Raw genomic sequence first — 21,235 nt, 5'->3', positions numbered from 1 at the left:
CAAATCAAAATTCAGAAGTAAATAAAATAGAAATTCTGCAGGCAATGCCCGATAAAATGCCTAACATGTACTATAGCTTATACATGTTTAATTAGGAAAGAATTCTGAATATATTGCATAGTTAGCACATACCCTAAACCAACAAATATGATTGAAAGATACATCAAACATCTCAATAAGGCTTCACATCCACATATACATGCATCATTTTCTATCAATCATAGGACATGTATATACACAGAGGGAGAGAAAAAATATATAGTTTTAAAAGACAAGAATCAACTCATATTTTACTGCTATCTGGGCAGAAACACATGTTACAATCTATTCTCTTCTCTCTGCCTTTTTCCAAAGATAAATAGACCTGTTCCTTTAAACAATCTGTTTATAAGAGTTATAGCTTCTTGGAGCTGAGTAAAACATATCTAATAATTCTAAAATATTTTTAGTAATGACAACAGTAGAATAATGAATAATGAGCCACTTTGTTAAAGAGATAAGCCACATCTTTCTTTGGGTTCATAAAGAAACTAATGCTTTTAGCCCCCAAATATTTTTCTAGCAAGCTGATGGATCTATAGATTATCTTTAGCTCTTTACTATTTGCATTATACCAAGTTCTTATTCAATCCAACTGTAGTTATCTGGGTATATATTCTCCTTGGGATAAGTCAAAGCTGTCTAAATAAAGAACTTGCTATGACTCCAGACATTCTTTTTGGTTATTATACCAATTTCCAACTGTGTAATCTGGAATTCAATGTTAACCACTGTTCATACTAACACAAACCCTGTGATTCCAACATTTTGTTATGTTTTGAAACATACCCCATCTCTGAAGCAAGGCTTTCTTTAGGTGACTCAATAACCAATAATCTTTCTTTTACCTGAAAGAGTATCCAATTTTTGCCTGTTGAGAAGTCTAGGATTTATTAAATAGACCATTTTTTGTTACCTAGAAATAAATTATTTTCTCAATCTATAAGGTTATATTTATTCTCTTCTGCAAACAAATTTCAGACAATTCAATGGCAGGCATAATATACTAATTAACTGATTTATTAACAGAGAAAGTATTTTTTGAGCTTCAATTATAGACCAAAGAATGTTTTATGCCATGAAGACAGAAATGGCAAAGAAATGTTCTTAGTTTTCAAGGAGATCCTGTCCCTGTAATCCAATTCAATAATTGCCAGAAGAGGGTTATAAAAGAATGCTGTAAACCACTGGTTCTCAAAATTTATTGTGCATCAAATCATTTTAGGGGGATTATTAAAATATAGACTTCTGGTTTCCACTCCCCAATATTTCTGATCTAGCAGGTCTGAAATGTGGCCTAAGGATCTATATTTTTTTGTGGTATTGGGAATCAAACCTAGTGTTGCTCCACCATTGAGCTACATTCCTAGCCCTACTTTTTTTTAATTTTGATACAGGGTTTGCTGAGTTGCAGAGGCTGGCCTCAAATTTGTGAACCTCTAGTCTCAGTCACTGATATTACAGGCATGTGCCACTGTGCCTGGCTTACTTGAGCAGCTATATTTATAATGAATTCCCAGATGGTGCTGATGGTGCTGGTACAGGGAGAGTGATTTGGGGAAGAAAAAGTCAGTTGCATAGGATATGTATGTGCAACGACACCATGGTGTAGAATGTCTGTTGTATTCCAGGAGCAGCAGGGTGTATGATGAGTTTAGAGCAAATGTGGTGGCAACTGGCAACTGTGACATGTTAGATAATGATGCACAGACTTTAACAGATTTTGAAAGTCATGCTAAGGAGTGTGGATTTTGGAATCATGAAGAGCCATCGGAAATTTGGAAATAGGGGACTGAGGATGAATGCATGAGGTCCTGAATTTGATTTCCAGCACTGTCAGAGACAGAGAGAGGGAGAGAGAGGAAATATGGAAAAAGGGAAGGGATATGATTACCCATGGGGTTTAATTAAAATAGATCTTTGAATACATACATTTACTTACTTTAAGCTTACCATTTCCTCCAAATTGCTTCCCATTGACCTCATCTACCTTATGCTTTGCTCCTAACATCCTGATATATGTCATCTCATGACATTTCCAGAACAGAACATGCTCTTTTGTGTTTTCATGGTTACCTAAAACTGTTGTCATCACTTCTGATCTCCATCTATATTGGTAAGCTTCTACTCAGACTCCCAGACAGCCCATCTACCACCTTCTCTGAGCTCATAGCTGTCTTATACTCTGATGGAGAAGAAATTTCTGTCATTCCCTGAAAGACTTTACTGTACCTATTTTGGAATACAATAATGATTTTAATGTTGTTCTCCACCACACACACACTAAATGAAGCTTGTGCTATTTAGCAATTCATAAAACAGAGCAGATAGTCAACAAATGTCATTTAATTAGTGAATGAACAAAAAGTATCTGAACAGTGATGGACCCTGTCTTTATATCCTCCACTACCATTATCCTTTTAACTCACTATAAATAGGTTTTTGATGCACGCTTCCAATGAAAATGCCTTTTGTCAAGGTCAACTCTGAGCTTCATATTGCTAAATCCAATAATCTATTCTTTTGTGTGTGTGTCTAATTGAATTTTCAGCAGCATTTAACACTGTTTTTTTATGCATCTATCTTAGAGCACTTTTTTCATTTGGTTGGTTTCAGGAACATCACACTTACCTTGTTTCTTTATATATCATAACTAATGCTTTCTAGTCTCCTTTGAATATATCTTTTCCTCTTCCTAGGATACCTCGTCCAAGCCCATGTCTTCAAAAAATTTTTAAGAGCCTATGACTCTGATATTATTATACCATCCTCAATTTCCTTCTTGAGCCTCAGATTCATGGACTCCACTTATTTCCCAGCATCTCCACTTGGATATCTAAAGAGCCCTTACAGTTGAACATGGTCAAGAGAAAACTGTTGATTTAATCTCTCTTTACATCCCAAGTTGCCTCTGTTTCCCCTAACAAATAATTTGATAATATTTTTTCAATTATTTTCATACTTCCATCTAATCTAACACTGAAACATATCCTAAATAAAACCTCACTAACTGATCCTAGCACTCCTCTTAGTGCCAACCACCTCTGAATTGGACCATTAGGATGGTTTCCAATGTCATCCCCTTGCATCAATATTGCTATCCTTTCAGTCTAATTTGTATGCAGCAACAGATAATAACCTTTTTCAAGAAAACAGATGAGTTCCCTTCATACCAATGATATTTCATCAAACTAAAAGAAAAATTTAACTTCCTTATTATGCCCTGTAAGATCCTGTATGATCTTGTTCTCAACAACATTTTTTAACCCCTAAATCAGTTTTATTTCCAAACATATTGCTACCTTAAATCATGTAAATTGATATATAATGAATAAATATCACTTATTTGTTAACTGTCTTTGTACTGCAATGTAAATCCCATGAGATTATAAACTTAATTTGTATTCTTACATCCCTAATACCTGACACATAATGTACTTGATAAATGTTCTGAATAAATGAACATATTAAAGGCATTCAAATTACACTGCTGTGGCATAAGGATTGTTTTGAGGTAAATTAATTTGAGAATCAATAGTGCCACTTTTTTTCTCTGTACTCCCTTTCTTTATCTTCCTAAAGTCATAGCCTTGCAAAAGAATTCAACTATATTAAGTCCTCCTTTATGGGAGGCTTCCTACATCAGTGGGAAAGAGTGATTCCTGTCACTACAGATGAGATATCATTGTTGGGATGATAAATTGCATAGAGATCTTACTAAAATAAACCCTCCTTTTCATTAGTTTCCTCCATTATATTTCCTAGTAATTTCCCACCATTTTTGTTAATTGAGATTCTAATGTCCTCTTGTTGTTAATATGTTAGATAAGTTTCAAATAATAACCACTTTTTGAGCTACCTTTTCTGTGTGCTCCCACAAACTTATTGAATAAACTTTGTTTTCTATTGCTAAACTGTCTTTTGTCAGTTTAATTTGCAGGACTCCATTTAATGAACTGAAGAGGTTAGAGAAAAACTTTTTCTTTCTTCACAACATAAATGGGCACATCAATAAATAAGTAGCTACAATATATTTATCTATGCTTTCTAAACCTTTGTATTGATTATACCACCAATGCTAGGCAAAGAAATGGAAATTCTCAAGAGTAAATGTGTTAGAAGTATTAAAAAGCTACCATAGAGATCTGTCACACTGAGAAATGGTCCAGATGATCTTAATTTGGTCTCACCCTTAAGCTAAATAGTTTAGTATATCAGGATGGTAGATGGAGATATCACTCTACACAGATATCTCACTGGTATGATTAATAAAAGGTCAAAAAACCCAGATGAAATAGAGAGGTTCCTTTGATAAAAGTAAAGGCAATTACTTACTCTAGTCTTATGATTTCACAAACCCCAAGACCCAGAAGTATCCTCTCTTAGAAGGACAAAGCTCCCTGGTCTTCAGGTCAGAAATGTGACCAGTTTCCAAAATACCATCTGATTAGGGAAAGATCTTCTCAAATACTTCATAAATCTCATTCTCTGAGATTTACTCTCATTTTTATGATTCTATCCCTCTCTAAACTTTTCCAAATATCATTAAGTAGTTTCTATGTAAAACCAGTAGAAAATTCTTGAAAATAAGCTGGGAGAAGTGTGAATTTTAGGTCACTTTCCTAGGCTATGATTTATGCACATTAAATATTATACCACCAAGAAATGAGTGGAAGACTGCCTTCAGGGTACATCAAGTTAAACCTAAGAATGTATCTTGGGAAGAGAAGATATTTAATCAAACGGTTTATTTGGGGAGTGGTTTTAACAGGTGTTCTCCATATGGACCTAGAGGTATTATCATCACTAACACCTGGAGCTTGCTTTTACTGACTAGAAACCTGGCAACCAGAGAGGCAAGACAGAGCATAATATCAGAATGTATGGAAGATCCAATCAAGAAGTAGTCATCAGTGTTCATCTTTACCCTCAGAGTCCCTGCAGTAAGCACCACTAAAAGTCATCCAGAGATTTACCTTTGGATATAACACTGAGCCCAGAGATGTGGGGAAACCCAAGATTATAGATACATTGGGTTTCCTTGCCCCAAACTCATTTAAGGGTTTATAATTATAAAATAGCCCCAACAGTTTATTACCTATGGTACTCTTAATCCTAGGCTAGTAATCTTGTGCTACTTATAAGCCCATGTTTCTCCTAATTACAAGGGTTTCCACTATCATTACATCCAGCAACAAAGTATACATTATTTTATTAGTCAAGGAGGAATAGATACAGGGGAAATTTTACACTATAAATCTTACTGGTTTATTAAACACTTATTATTGAGGTTGATGATCTATTCTATAATTTTTCATAAATGCTGTGTTTCAGGTTTTTTAATTATGCAAAAAGTACAGTTAAGTCTCTGAAGCTAGAAGTTTTTCCTTTCCTAGACTTCTAAAGGTGACAGGGAGTGCTAGTTTACAGAATGGACAGGACTTAACTCTCTGAAACAAGGTTAAGTTCTAACAATGGTGGTTCCAGTAAATACTGGACTAGACCTGGGAAACTTCTCTCAGTCTATGTACTCCTAGAGGAGTGGTTCTCAAAGTGTGGTTGTATGATCAGCAACAGCAGAATGACCTGGAAACTTGCTACAAAAGTGCAGAAATTCTAGGGTTGGGGCCCACTAATGAATGTTTCCACAGGCCCTTCAGTAATTTTGAGGCAGGATTAAGTACAAAAAACATTCTCCTACAATGTTAAGAGCCAAAGGGATTGGAGAAGTAGTTAGTAACAAGTAGCTCTAGAATTCAAGGACTGCCTCAGTCCTAGAAGGATATGAAGATTACCAAGCACTTCTTGAGGACTAAGGCCTCCTCATTTGTATGGCAATACTATGTACATAAAAGTCTATAAGGTTCACTGTGTAGTTTTTCCTACAAACTAGATTCTTACTCACAGGTACATTGTGTACTACCCCCATGCCATTAGAATTGTCTTATATTAATCCTGGTCCTAAAGCCAAAAATGGACAAAAGTGGACAGAATTTCTTTGGGCCAAACTCACATTAGTCAGTATGTCCTGGGATGAACACTACTTGGCATGTACTACAAGGATTTCTTGTTCCTTATCTCTGATACCACCTCTTTCTCATTTTCCTTGTCCAGTTATGTGGACTAATCTGTGTTCCTCTTAAATGCACAAAGCCTTGCACCAAGCACTGAATAGAAGGCCCTTGCCATCTGGAAGCTTGGTTTTGTTTTAACCATGCATGATTCATGTATATCTATGGATCTTTATGCAAACTATTACTTTTCTTGGAATTACCCTTCCTTCCCTTCTTTGGTTCTTCATTTTGAGACTGATTCCACAGTGCTGGTGGCCATCATCCTTCACTCACCTCTCCCAGATCACAGTCTTGCAATTATTTGATTAAATAGCTGACACTTTTCCTCAACTAGGAACTTATTGAAGGCTGGAGCTATCTAGTGTAGGTAGCTGTTAAATTTTTGGTGAATGAATGAATGAAAATCAGACATTAGATTTTAAGGAGAAAAAGAAATTTATCTTTGAATACATGTGTCTACTGAATCTCCACTTTTGTGAGCATACAGATAAAAAGGAATTCATTTTAAATGAATTTGCCTGGGGATTTGTAACCTAATCCACTCCTGATTTCACTTGTAATCAAGGCCCTAGGTTGCTTGTTTCCACTTAACTTCACCAAACTCTTACAGATGCAGTTGACCATATCTACAACTGCCAGAGTGACTTGGAATTGTATTCTGTTACTCCACGGTGGTTAATGAGCCACCCTGGTTGATGAACAACCACCTACAAGATTGATGGTCATCAAATATACTTTAATACCAACCAAACCCTTGATTTCCTGATTTATAGATATATCACCCAAATTCTGAAATTCTGCCTGCTTAGATCCAAACAGTAGTTTGATTGTGGCATTATTATTATTGGAATTCAAGATAAGTATTATAAATGCATGTAGCCAACTGGGTAGGGAACAAGCCTGGAAGTATGTATCTTATTTAGAAGTTAATAATTTATAAGAATGATATGTAGCTTGAGCAGACACTTTTCTTTGTCAAGTAGATGTAAGACATTTGCTCCATCTTCAGTTGAAATAGTATCCATGGTAGTTATGAGTAATGCATTTGGAAATAATAACATGAGACAGGAAGACAAAGAATGAATAAGCCAAGGAAGTGTGGCAGTCACAAAGAGGCATTTTATCTGCTGTTTTTTAATCAGGACAGACCTTAATATTCACATTAATAGCACAAAAACTGAAAGGGAGGGCTGGACTTTAAAAGGCCCTTCATCTTGGTCTGGTTCTGTGGGGTGTTCTCCCAGCAGCTGGTGGGCTCCTTCCTGCTTCTGATGTCTCCACCTGCAGGTGGTGGCAATGGCCCCTGACCTCCTGAAATAAAGCTCTTGCTCTTTTTTTCACATTATTCCTATTGCCTGAGGACTGCCGACAGGAAATTAGAGGATAACAAAAGGTCTTTCAGTAAACCACTTGATTAATTAGCTAAATAATGTTTGCTCCATGAGTCTTCTTTTTCAAATAAGGTTTTCAAAAGTATACTAATACCTCTGTTCAGTTTCTTTTGAAGAGTAGAAGTGTAACTGTGGAGTGAGGGAGGGCATTGTGTACACATATACATATATATGTATCTCTCTCTCTCTCCATATATATATATATATATATATATATATATATAACAGAAATCAAATGGAAAAATTGGGAGGACAAATATATATTAAAACCTTGTAAAGGCAGAGGCAATAGTGGCAAAATTAAGGTGTTAAAGAAACAAGCGGCTTATGTTTCAGAATTTCTTGAAATCATTTTTGTCCAATCACTGTAAAGTAAGGAGTAAACCTGGGAATAAGGCAGTGAGAGGGTAAAAACATTGATTTTGTGGTGGACTTGGGAGCAATGGTCTAGTGTTTTGCATTTGCTCTGTGACCTACATCTTGAGCCCCATTCCTTGGCAAGTCACAAGGAATTTAACCTTCTCCTAACTAGCTTCTTTATCTTCATTCTGTTTTCCTCTAATGTAAAAGCCAAGCTGCAGAAAAGGGTTTTCTAAAATTTGGACCAATTCAAATAATTTGCCAATATAAAAGACTTCTGTGATCCCTTTATAGCCTAGACTAGTTCTCAGTGTGAGATAAATGCCATTAGTAACCACATCACCATAGAAATTACTAGAAATGCAAATTCTGGACTCACCCATACCCATTGGACCAGGAACTTGAAGGTGTGGAGCAGTGATCTCTATATAACAAACCCTTCAGGTGATTCTGATTTGAGAACTAGTGGCCTAGAATAATTCTAAAAGTTTGGTATGACTATCAGTCAGTTGAAGACAATGTTTTTAAAAACATATAGAGGGAATCCATGTCTTTACCCACTGACACTGATTCAGTAGATTGGAATAAGGTATGGAGTCCAGCTTGTAATATGCCACCCAGTTGACTCTGAAAAGTGCTGTGTGAATTGCATTTAGAGAAATGCTGGATGACAGTATCTCAACCACTAAGGAATATGAAATTTACAAGCCTTCTGCCCACTTCTTCCTTTCCAACACTCTTTCTTCCATTCTCCTTTCTCTTCACAAACACAGCATGGACTCCCAGATTTCTCTGCCTTATTTACCAAGCTTTTTCTCTACCTATCCAATTTGTACTCCTCTTCATATATCATGAAAAGTTTTCCTCAGCTCTCCCAGGAAGAATATATTTTTTATTGATTGATTGATCCTGCAATACATTGTTCATAGCAGTCTATCACAATGAGCAAGGTCTTTGAAAATGCCTGGGCTTATTAATTTATTCATTCAATAATAATTTATCTAGTATCTTTCTTTTTATCAAGGGACTATGTTATCCCTTGTGAATATAATAACAAACAAAATAGAACCAGTTTCTGCCCTAATAGAACTTAATGTATAGATTCAAATCATAAATTATTAACTGTATAATCTTAGGCAAGACACTTGGCCTTCTTGGGTCTCAGTATCATCAGCTATAAATTAATGATGACAATCTCAACTTTAAAGAGTTATGGCAAAGTTTAGAGAGAAAGAGAATAAGAAGTATATGATACACTGCTTCTTATATAGTAGGCCTTCAGTAAATAGTAGCTATTATTATATTATTTATCTCATTCCACTAAAATTGTTATCCATTTCCCCCAATGGTCTTTGAAGTTCCTTGAGATCATCTTATTTGCTTTTGAATTCCTATCCATTATTACAATGCCCGCAACATAACTGACATGTTATAATTCTTCTCTAAATGTTTCTGAATTTAAAAAACCCTGCACTTTGGCAGGCAAATTATATTCCCTAATGTGAACCATTTCACTCTTTTTTTATAAGAATAATGGAAAACTACTCAGTTGGACTTCACTAGTGATTTTTTTTCAGTGTTGCTATTAAAGGAATGCACTACTAAGAAATTTACTTCTCATGTAAAACATTACAAGATAAATTAAATGATTTTATCTATATAAATGTTGTACTGCTAAGTTAAATCTGATTCTACTCCTTTATTTTTTCTTTAAAACAGAAAAAGAAAAAAAGTCATCCATGTTTTAAAAAATATTCTTTTTAAAGCTAGTGGCATAAAGCACTGACTGAAGGTGATTAGACCTTGAGTATAGTTTCTGACCCTCAAATAGGACATGCCTAGTTTTATACTGTCTTAGACAAAATGTTTGTTCATTTGGTGTATACGCATGCCACATGCATACAGGAAAGCCCCAAACTAACATTAGGTGATTTTGTTTGTGAGCATATATATTCTTAACATCAAAATTAATGCTAATGAGAAAAGCCTGTCTTATTATAGGATGATGCTTTGTTCCAGTGATCCTTTAACATAAGCCTGCATCAGAATTGCCTGGAGGCTTATTTACAGATTTGGGGGCCCCACTGTCAAAGAGTTTCTAATTCAGTAAATCTCCAGTGGAATTTGTGTTCCTAATAATTCCCAGGTGATGCTAATGTAGAAACTACATTTGAGGATCATTATTCTAGTCTATGGGAAAAATGTCTAAATATTCCAGAAGAAGGGTGTTCGAAGAAAGAAAGAAAAAGCTTTCTTTTTTTGCTTTGAAGAAAGAAAAAGAAACATGAAATGTTGAAAATATAACAATTGTCAAGTAAATGAAATCCTTTAAGTAAAAAATGACTGTACCTTTCAAATACACCTATAACTTTTGTTTCCCAATCAGCCTAAATTTACCATTTTATTTTATCTGCTTGTTTGTGTGGATCCAGGTTTGTTTGTTTTTCATGTCTAGCCCTTTTTATTTATTTATTTTTTTAAATTTTGAGACAGGTTCTTGCCAAATTGCTTAGGGTTTCACTAAGTTGTTGAGGCTAGCTTTGAACTTGAAATTCTCCTGCTTCAGCCTCCTAAGGTCCTGGAATTACAGATATGCACCACCACACTCAGCTGGAATCCAGTTTCTTGGGACAGAGTGAGCTTCCTAAGAAATGATGACATGGTTTATTCAGTTTTATGTCTGTCATGGTTTACACACAGTAAATACTCAATGAATGTTACACTAAAATAGATTATACACCTTAATTTCTAGGTAGAAATTTTTATGTAATCTATAATTTAAGGTACACTACTGATTTCACTATTTGAATTCTTGATTTAATTTTTCATCTGAAATAAGTCTCCCTTGTAAAGAATAAGACATCTAACCTTTGTGACATGATTCCTAAAGAATAATTACTGATTCTTAGAGAATACTGCATGTAAATATCAATTCAATTTGATAAAACTTTTCATTGAGCTCCTAATACATGCTGAAAGCATACTGGATTCTGGAAATACCTAACATAATAATGCTAGTAGCATCAATTATTGAGTAGTTGGAACTCAACAGGCATTATGCAAATTGTTTACTGTGAATTATGATTATTTATTCATCATAACACCCCTATGAAGTTGGCACTATTAGCATCTTTAGTTTAAGGAAGAGGAAAACAAGGCTTAGAATGATTAATTTACCAAAAGCACAGAGCTAAGAAATGGCAGAAACATGATTTGAGTTAATATTGTTGGAAGATAGAGTTTACTCTCAGCAGCTCTCCTATGTTGACATACTTTGAAGTGGGGTATAGCCCTCAGAAAAATTACATGTAAAAAATAACCAATCACTTCAACCTGGGTGAAACTATGGTCCTGTTTTAGATATGTCCAACATTGTAATAGATAGATCCCAAAGAAGAGCTGATTTTGGGGGTTCATATAAGGAAAATTTTAAGATAAATATTCATTCATCAACCCCATCAATTTCTCTTGAATGTCTGTTGTGTGCAAACATTGCCTATGGCTCTATTCAGTGTTAAGTAATAACAGTGTTAAGTATGTCCACTGTCTAGTCGGTCAGACAGCAAATTATCAAATGCTCATATAAATAACATATTATTACAAAATAAGCTGAGGATGATGGGAGGAAAATAAAGGGCCCCAAGAGATAATGTAACAAGATAATGTAACAAGAAGGCTCAATCTTAGTTTGGGGAGTGGGGAATGATCAGAGAAACCCTCTTGTGAGGATGACAATCAAGTGAGATCTGTAAGATGAACAGAAGAAAGTTGAGTGTGTGAATGAGCACAGGAATGAGGTTGGATATGGTGAGAAGACTCCCTGATGGAGAGAAAAGTATATGGAAAGACAAAAGAGATCATGACACGGTACTTAAAAGTATCTAAAGAAGTTTAGTGTGGTTGGAGTAGAGCATGCGAAGAACAGAACAACCACGAACGAGAATACAGCAGACATTTCAAAGGCTAGACCATGTTGGACCTTGCAGTGTATGTTAAATCAAGAGCATAGATGAGATCACCCAGGAACAGGAGACAGAGTGAAAAAAAAATGAAGGGAGATATTCATTCTTCTTTGGACTATTGTGTGTAAATTAGAATCATATTGTTTAATATTAAATTATAAAACAAATCTAATCAAATCTAATCATGGTTATAGATAAAGAAAACTGAAACCCTGAGAGTTTGTTCTATTTGCTAGATTTCAAAGGTAGAAGTGGGACAGGAGCACAGGCTTTATGAACTGCAGTTTAATTCTCTAACTTCATCGACGTTTTTCAATGTAGTCCTGGGATCAGCAGCATCAGAGTCCACTGTACTATCATTAGAATGCAAACATTCAGGTTCTATCCCAGATCTACTGAATCAGAAGATCTGGGGCTATGGCCCAGCACTCCTTGTGAATCTGAGTCATGTTCAGGTCTGAGAGCTCTGCTCTATTTTGTGTAATACCTTGACTGAGTGGCAGTGAGCAAAGGTGTGGGTTCACACTAATGAGTAGAGAGGGAATGGGAGCAAAGTGAAGCTGTTCTTGACTTGGTGCCAGAGGAGATTATATAAACTAGATCCTTTTGAACTCAAAAGAAGCTGTAGAACGCATTGGCACATGTGTTTTATAAACCAACAATTATGCATGCCATTTTGTCTGCTTTGCAAAGGGACAGACAGTAGTGCCAGAGAAAATGACATTAATGATCCAAGTTGAATAGGTAAAATGGTCTAAGACACAGTGAGGCCAAAATTGATTTGGTATAACTTGACAGAGATGGCACTTTTAACCATCAATCTTTGCTTGATAGATATAAACAGCTATTTTCAAGGCTGAAACACCCACACTCCCGTCTTTAGAACAATGTTAGCAATTCTGTATGCTTGACAGATAAACTTCTGTTGCAAATTATCCTCCAGCCATGAAATTTAAAACCAAGGGTTTCTGGTATTCTATTGCTTTGAAATATGTAACCTTAACCAGATGTTTATACCCTGGGTCTTAAAATCTAATTGAATATTTCACTTGATGTGTTTGCACAATTAAAAAAAAAACCCTCTTCCTTAACAGAGGAATAGGGGCACATTGATATGTTAAAAACTTTCAAAAACACAGAGGGTTCTTCCTTTACAATAGTCTATCCAATAGAAATTGTCTCTTCTGTGCTTTATAAATAGAAGGCTAAAAGTTGTAGTTTTATGATCTTTTTAGAACATTGTGGGATCTTGGGGTAGATGCTGAACCAAAGAATTTAATTTGTAGTCAGGACAGTGAATTTTTATACATACTATGATCCTGTATTAAAAATGATTCCAATTAATTATGCTTCTTTTAACTGGGATATCTAATTAATAAGGATACACCCATTCCTTGAACAATATACATACATTCACTTATATAAATTTATTTTTGTGGATAGGTTTTATATATTCTACTGGAATAGAATAAATTGCACCAGAAGCTTCTTTTTAACAATTCAAGAAGTGTATCCTTTTTGACCTTGAACATAGCAGAACCCTATGCACATGACAACTTTCACTAAACACTTACACTAAGACAACCAAACTGTCCTTAAGATAACCCCAGCTCCCATTAAAGTATGTACCTGAAAAAGTTTAATGCTCTCAGGAAAATTTATTGTTTTCACCAATACATGCCTAATGTTTGGTCCCTGACCTCCCTTTCTTAGAGTATTTACTAAAAAGAGTTTATAATTCTAAATATGTGTCTTACTAAAAAGGGATTATGATTATGAATTTGAATCTCTTGCAACTCACAAGCATCTTTGTCAAGGACCTGACAGCCATTCCTTTGAAATGTAATCATCAAGAAGGATATGGCCTCTATCTCTCAGTGTCTGTGGGAGGACAGAATCCTAACTTGCCTAACTGTAGCTAGCAGACACAGCTGGCCTAATCCCATTCACACCAACCAGCTCTTTGTGATTTTTCACTTCTCTGACTCTACCAAGCACCCCCACTCCCTGCACTCCTCCTGCCACATTCTTTAAAACACACAGGTCATCTCTACCATGAGTCAGAATAGTCCTCAACTCTTTCCCCAACTGTCAGTAGATACTGAATAAAATCGGTTTTCACCATTTTAATGTCCAGCTGTGTTTATTTAACAATATATATAAATCTCAATAGTATTGTGATAAACACATTTTCTTTAATAATCAAACATAATAAAATACATCAGCTTTGTTAAGTCACCTAAATACTCAAACAACTGTACTAATAATATCTGAGGTAGTTTTAAAAGTATTTCTAAGTTTGCTTCCTCTTTAGTATGCTGACAAAAAGACATAGAATTGTCTGAAACTTCAATAACATGCTATCATAGTAAGAGGATAATTAGACCATAATTGAAAAGACATGTATTTGCCACTGTACTGCTCAAGAGTATAAGTTATATATATCCATCCTTTCAATGAAAAAAAAGACCATCGATTTTTTTTAGATGTAACCAATACTATCCAATGTAAAGCATAGAGAATATAGGCAATTTTTATATAAGTAACTAGTTGGCAATTTGCTTTCAACTTTCTACATGGATATACTTTTTTATATACAATTTTTTTCACTGTGAAAGTAAAAAAAAGGAGAGTACAAAAAAAAACTATCTGCTAAAATTGTGAGGATGCTTTGCATACCATGATCAGTCCAAGTCTACAAAGACATATTTAATAATAAAATAAATTTGTTTATAAAATTAGTATAAGCCATCCTTGAAAGTATATCTTATAAATGCCTAGGATTTAGCTAAAGAGAAAAACAGTAAAATGGCTTTAAAATTTTATATTTCCCTTTATGTGTGTCTAATTTAAAATAAACATCTTTTAAATAGATTCAGTTTGTGGTAAAAAAAATCATGAATTAAAGTCTAATAAGATTACGTATGATTTCAAAAAGTTATATTCCAAATAACAAGTTAATCAATTGACATTTATATTCTTCTGATAAATGTGAAGTACCAATTCTCTAAACATCACTTTTTATAGTTACTTTTTCAAAATAACATTCAAAACTACTGAGATTCCTGTAAACCCCAAATTGCTTGAATATTATTAGTTCTGGAGAAATTTTCATGATGCCTTTAAACTCTGAGTGTCAAATTCAACATTTAGGCTCTAAAGTGTATGTGTGGTATTTATCACCCTTCAACACTCGCATTTATCATTTAAAGAAAATATGCTTGAGAAAGAAAAAATGAAATAGGAACTCAGGGTTTAAAATATTCCTACTTAGAATCCATGTAGCTCTTCTTTATGTAGTCCTATGACTTATCAGCTAGAAAGACTTCAGACACTGAGAACAGTTTAAAATGCTCAAGTCTTTATGAAAAAAAAGTACCTTACTATGATACCACAAAGTCTAGAACAAAAAAGAATCAAACAAAACCTCAATGAAATATCTAGCTCAATCACTGTGACAATCCCACCTAACCCACTCTCCAACCTTAGAAATTCAGCCAAAAACTCAATATCAAGGGGAGATATAGTTTCCAAGGAATATCTATAAATGGAGGCCTAATCTCCCTTATATTTGCTATACTAAAATTTTATATTTTAACCTTTTAAATTAATGCCTCAGTTATAAATTTAATTGTGAGGAATTTTTTTCAATGAAAATCATTAATTGCAAATAACAGTATTCAGTGAAAAGTCTCAATTATTTTTCTCCAATACTGCTTCATTAGGTTGCTAGAAAGAGGCAAAATGTCATGTATTCATTCAGTAAAACTTAGGAAATTATCTAACAAAAGAACATATTATGATGAAATCATACCACCAGAAAACAAGCTGCTCACACTTAATACTTTTTATGATGTAAATCTATTAGCAACGATTTTGACAGAGACTATGAGTGATGTTTCCCAAACACTTCATGAGTATAAAATTACAATCCTACTGTGTAATACCAGTCCCTCTACCACTTAAAGGGAATCACAATTGCTCAAAAAGAATTAAATTAAAATACACCAATGTCAAAAGTGAAATTGAAGAGTTATCATCACTAATAATTATATACTGAAAGTAAATTAAAATTTGCTACAAGAGACTCCTCAATCAGTCTTCTTAACAAATCTGATTAAATTAAAACTTTGTTTATATGTGTGCATGTGTGTGTGTATGTATATATACTTGTGTGTATATATATATATGATATAGATATATAAATATATATCATCCAAGTTTACTTCTTTGGCTTCTGACTTTAAGGCCAACAGCTGTGAGACATTTTAAAGGGTAGACATCAGCAACTGGCTACAGTGACGTATAGTATAGTTGTTAGCTGTAACACGATACTTTTATTTTTCAAAGGAGGCTAGATTGTCAAAAAGGAGCATCCATTCTTCTATCCTTTCTTCCTCATTTTTTAAAAAGACATTTTTTGGTCCTAGAAACATTTTAGTCTTTTAAAGTGGACTTGTTCTCCCTTATGCTTTTATTTTGCTCTTTTCTTTGAGGACTCAGTGACATCTAGGTCAGGGAAGTCTTTACCAATGTAATATTAGTGGAGAGTTCTAACAAGAGGGTGAGGACACTAAAGGCTTTCATGGACGCCTGGGCAATTTGCCTTATCACTCAAAACTTGACCAAGTAGTGAAGAAATAAGAACAGATTATGGTTTTTTTGTTTGTTTGTTTGTTTGTTTTGTTTTTTTTACTTTTGGATTTACAGGTGAAATTTAGGTTTTTCAGAAGGTTTAGAAATTACATACAATCACCATCACCATCATCAATGCCAAAATTATTATCCACAGACAAAATGTTTTTCATCATTTTTCTATGTGCAATAAATATTTTATATATGATCGATCACCCTTATTTGTATAAATTCTCATAATGCAAGCTTCATTCAAGAGCAAATATATTTCAACATAAATCATATCATATCACTCCTCAATACTTTGTCCTTTAATTTTTCAATGTCCATTAATCATATGCAGAAAATTGAAACTTTACACCACTCATCCAATATAAAAATCATTTTAATATGTATCAGAAACCTAATATAAGACTTAAAACTATGAAACTCCTAGAAGAAAACATGGGAAAACACTTCAAGACACCAACAGGCAATTATTAAATAACTCCCAAAACCCAGGACACAAAAGCAATTTAGACAAATGGGATTGCATCAAACCCCAAACGGTCTGCACAGCAGAGGAAACAATCAACAGAATGAAAATACAACATACAGAATGGGAAAACATTTTTGCCAATTATTCATCCAACAGAAGGTTTTTAGCTAGAATATATAAGGGACTTGAAACAACAACAACAACAAAAAGCAATCCACTTAAAAATGGGCAAATGACCTGCATAGACACTTCTCAAAAGAAGAAACACAAATGAGCAACAAATACATGAAAAAATTCTGAATATTATTAGCCTTCAGAGAAATGCAAATCAAAGCTACAATGGTATATCATCTCATTCCAGTCAGAATGGCCATCGTTTTAAAAAATACTATGAAGATGTGGAGAAAGATAAATTTTAATATGCTCTTGGTGGGAATGTAAATTAATATAACTATTATGGAGTACAGTATGGATGCTCCTCAAAAAAATAAAGAAATAGATCTACTAAATATTTTCAGATATGTACCACTTCTGAGTATATATCTGAAAGAAATGAAATCAGCTTACCAAATAGATACCTGCACACCCATGTTTATTGTGGTATATTCGCATTAGCTAACATATGGAAGATGAATGGAGAAAGAAAATATGACATGTGTGCCGCAGTCTGGCTGGGCACAAAATAACTGAGCCGCCACAAAGCCTTGTAGGTTCAAATAGCAACTCTTTATTCCCAAACTCTCACCACTCTCACTGGCACTCTACACACACTTCCCAGGAAAACACTCCTCCACCGGGCTCCCTGTGCCAATTCTCTCAGAACCCCGTGAGAAGTCCAAAGTAGCAGGCGCCTGAGGCAGCAGGATCTGCCCTAATCCCGGAGCAGGGTCACCTTTCAACCATTCCCTCTATCAAAATGCCAGGCATCATTCGACTAAACTGTGGTTCTCAACACATGTGCATACACAGTGGAATATTATTCAGCCATAAAGAAAAAAAAGGCAATACTGTCATTTGCAGCAAAATGGATAAAAATGAAGACAGTTTGTTAAGTGAAATAAGCTGGACCTGGACAAATATTGCATGTTCTCTCTCACGTGGAAGCTTAAAAAAAGTTGAACTCAATGTAGAACAGTGATTATTAGATGTTGGGCAGGGTGAAAGGGAGGATGGATAAAGGGACTTAGGACAATGTACCAAAACAAGTAGGGAATATATCCTGGTGTTCTATAGTACTGTGGGATAATAATAGTTCACAATAACCCATTATAATATATAATACTATTTCTTAATATTAATCTTCTTTCTGAAGATCTAGAAAAGAGATGCATGAAAGCTGTAAATATACAAAAAATAATCACTGTACTCCATTCATGCTTTTCCTTAAAGAGGCCACAGTTACAACAGGAGTACACAGTTATATTTTTTTCATTTGTCTGGAATTTTCTTTGCATGTCTGCCTCCTTTTCACTACTCACTTTCCTTCTCAAATATGAATTTATTAAGAGTTCTTTCTCTCTCTTCTCTGCCTGATGTTATCCTTCAACTTGCATACCAATTACACTATACTGCACTGCCCACTTTTATTTTCTTTGTAGAATTTATCAGTATCTAAACATTGAATATTTTTCACATCTCCTTCATTAGAATATAAGATCCTTGAGAGCAAGAACTTGTTCTTTCTGATCCCCCAAAATAAATAAGCACTTAAAACAACATCTGGAGTATAAATGATATTCAATCTTGTTTGGGTGATTAAACAAACCAATAGCCTTTTGAAACAGGTAGTAATTAGAATAAAGAAAATAACTATTAAAAAGGGTTGACAGGCTCATGATCACATGGCAACCAGAAGAGACAGATTTTGAAATCAAACCTATCTGCCTACTTAACCAAATAAGATGAATTTGAAAATGAGATGATGGATTTAAGGATTTTCAATATCATGTGTAGGATATCTTTATCTGATTGTCACATTGGGAAACAGAGATGTTATGTATTACTTATGGTATGTATGAACTAATGAAGAGGAAAACTCTTTAAACATAAGATAATTTCAAGAAAATAAATCACTTATTCCTCTGTTCTATTGCTGCTGTTTTAGGACATATTTTCCTGCAGATATTGTACAAAATACTTTGTGCTTATAATTATATAAGCCCAAGGTTATGTTGTGCATCATAGCCCCCTACACTGGTGTGAGAAGAACTCAACACAAGGTCCTGATTTTTTACATGTTAGTTGAATGGAACAGAAAGCTAAGAGTCTCAATTTCCTGTTTTAAAATAATAAAAAAGTGTATCTATCTTATCAATTTCAAGTAACTGAGAGATCAATGGAGATCATAGCTATAAAAGCACATTTAAGATACCAAAGGAATATAAAAAAGTAAGGTCCTACCATTGTCATTTAGGAATTGAGGCTTTATCTATAGGTGTTCAATAAGCATATATTGAATGAGCAAATAGAAATGATAAATAATATAAAAGGACATAAAATAAAATAGATGTAACACTTATCTATAAAGTCAATTTGTGTTTTTTCCCACTTTGGATCAGGTAACATGCAGCATAAATGGTGGGTCAGTAACAGAAATATCACTCTAAAAAATTGCAAGGAAGCAACTTTCCATCATGGTCAAATTACTTCAGATGCCTTGAATTCATGAATAAAACACTCCATCAAATTTTATGCATCTCAAGCACTTCTCACACATTTAAATTCACAACATCCAAGTGAGGTAGAGAAGGAGGAATATTTCATTTTTCTTATTTGGTGAAATGAGGATAATGAGGCACAAGGAGGTTAATGATAGATTTGAAGTTAATGCAATCAGTCAGCAGCAGAATCATAGTTAGAATTTAGGTTCCCTGAATCCCACTTAGGGTGCTTTTGAAGATAGTATGTTAACTATATTTCATTGTTGGAAGGATTTAATTCAGTCATGTACATACATATGCTCACAACAACTCTTTTTCCTACTAAGCGGTCTTGCCACTTATTCAACCTCTGAAACATATAATAGGTGGACCCACAATGGAAATGTCAGGAGCAATGTTAATTCCAGTCATTTTCTAATGACTGTGAACACCTTATGACTATTCCTCTTTCTATGCATTCTATTATTTTCCCATATTACACAACTGAATTAATTTGATTCATTGAATACACTTTGGAAATATTGACATGTGAAATATAAAAATATTAATTTTTGTGATATATAGTACATATTTAGTGATGAGAAGGGCATGACAAGGTGAAATGAGATTTTATAGGCAGAAAGTCAGGTTTTCAAGACAGTCTATTCATTTCTTCTCCCTCTCTCTCTCTCTCTCTCTTTCTTCTGGGGATTGAACCCAGGGCCTTGTGCATGCAAGGCAAGCACTCTACCAACTGAGCTATAGCCCTAGATTCACTTATTTCTTCTTCTAACTCATTGGTGATTCTTTTCAATTCTCCTATACTATATATTCTTCTTTTCATCTACTTCTTAATGTCCTTAGACTTTCTCTCTTTTATAACCATACCCCTTTCCTTTATGAGATTATCTTCTCTCATGGTTTTAATGTTTACTTTGTGCCCCAAACTTCCAAACTTAAATGGTCAACTTAGACCTTTTTTTCAGAACTCTAAACTTATACATTTACTCATCTCCTCAACATCTCCACTGATATGTATAATAGATATCCAAACCTAATTTGTCTCTCACCGAAAGAAATCACCCCATTCTATCTACAGTCTTTACTATCATGGTTAAGAGTAGCTTTATCTTGTTTAGTTGATTGAGGCAGAAACCTTGGGACCATTCATGCCACTATTTTTCTACCATACCCCTGACCCAATCCTTCAGGAAATTCTTGGTGGCTCTACTTGCAGAATACATTCAGAATATGACTCATTCCTAGTTCCCTGATCTAATGACTACCACCTTTACTTGGATTATCATAATAGACTTATAATTTGTCTCCTTGCTTTGAGGCCCTCCCATCCCCACAGCATCCAGAGTAATCCTCTAAACAGATATGTTGGATCCTCTACACTTAGAAGGAAAGAGAATGTCTCTATGATGACCTCCAAATTCCACCATCATCTCATTCACATCCTCTTCTATAACTCTTTCATTCATTATAGTCTAGTGACAATAAACTACGAAGAGCAGATAAACTGATGCCTTAAGAATTCTGTTTATTGTTCTGTCAAGCCAAATTGAGTCTATCTGAGATATCCACATAATTTATTTCTTTTCCTTATTCATATCTTTGCTCAAACATTACCTTCTCAGTGAGAAGTACCTTG

The sequence above is a fragment of the Ictidomys tridecemlineatus genome, chromosome 2 (assembly GCF_052094955.1).
Source record: "Ictidomys tridecemlineatus isolate mIctTri1 chromosome 2, mIctTri1.hap1, whole genome shotgun sequence".
NCBI lineage: Eukaryota > Metazoa > Chordata > Mammalia > Rodentia > Sciuridae > Ictidomys > Ictidomys tridecemlineatus.
Note: the sequence above shows the minus strand (reverse complement) of the source record.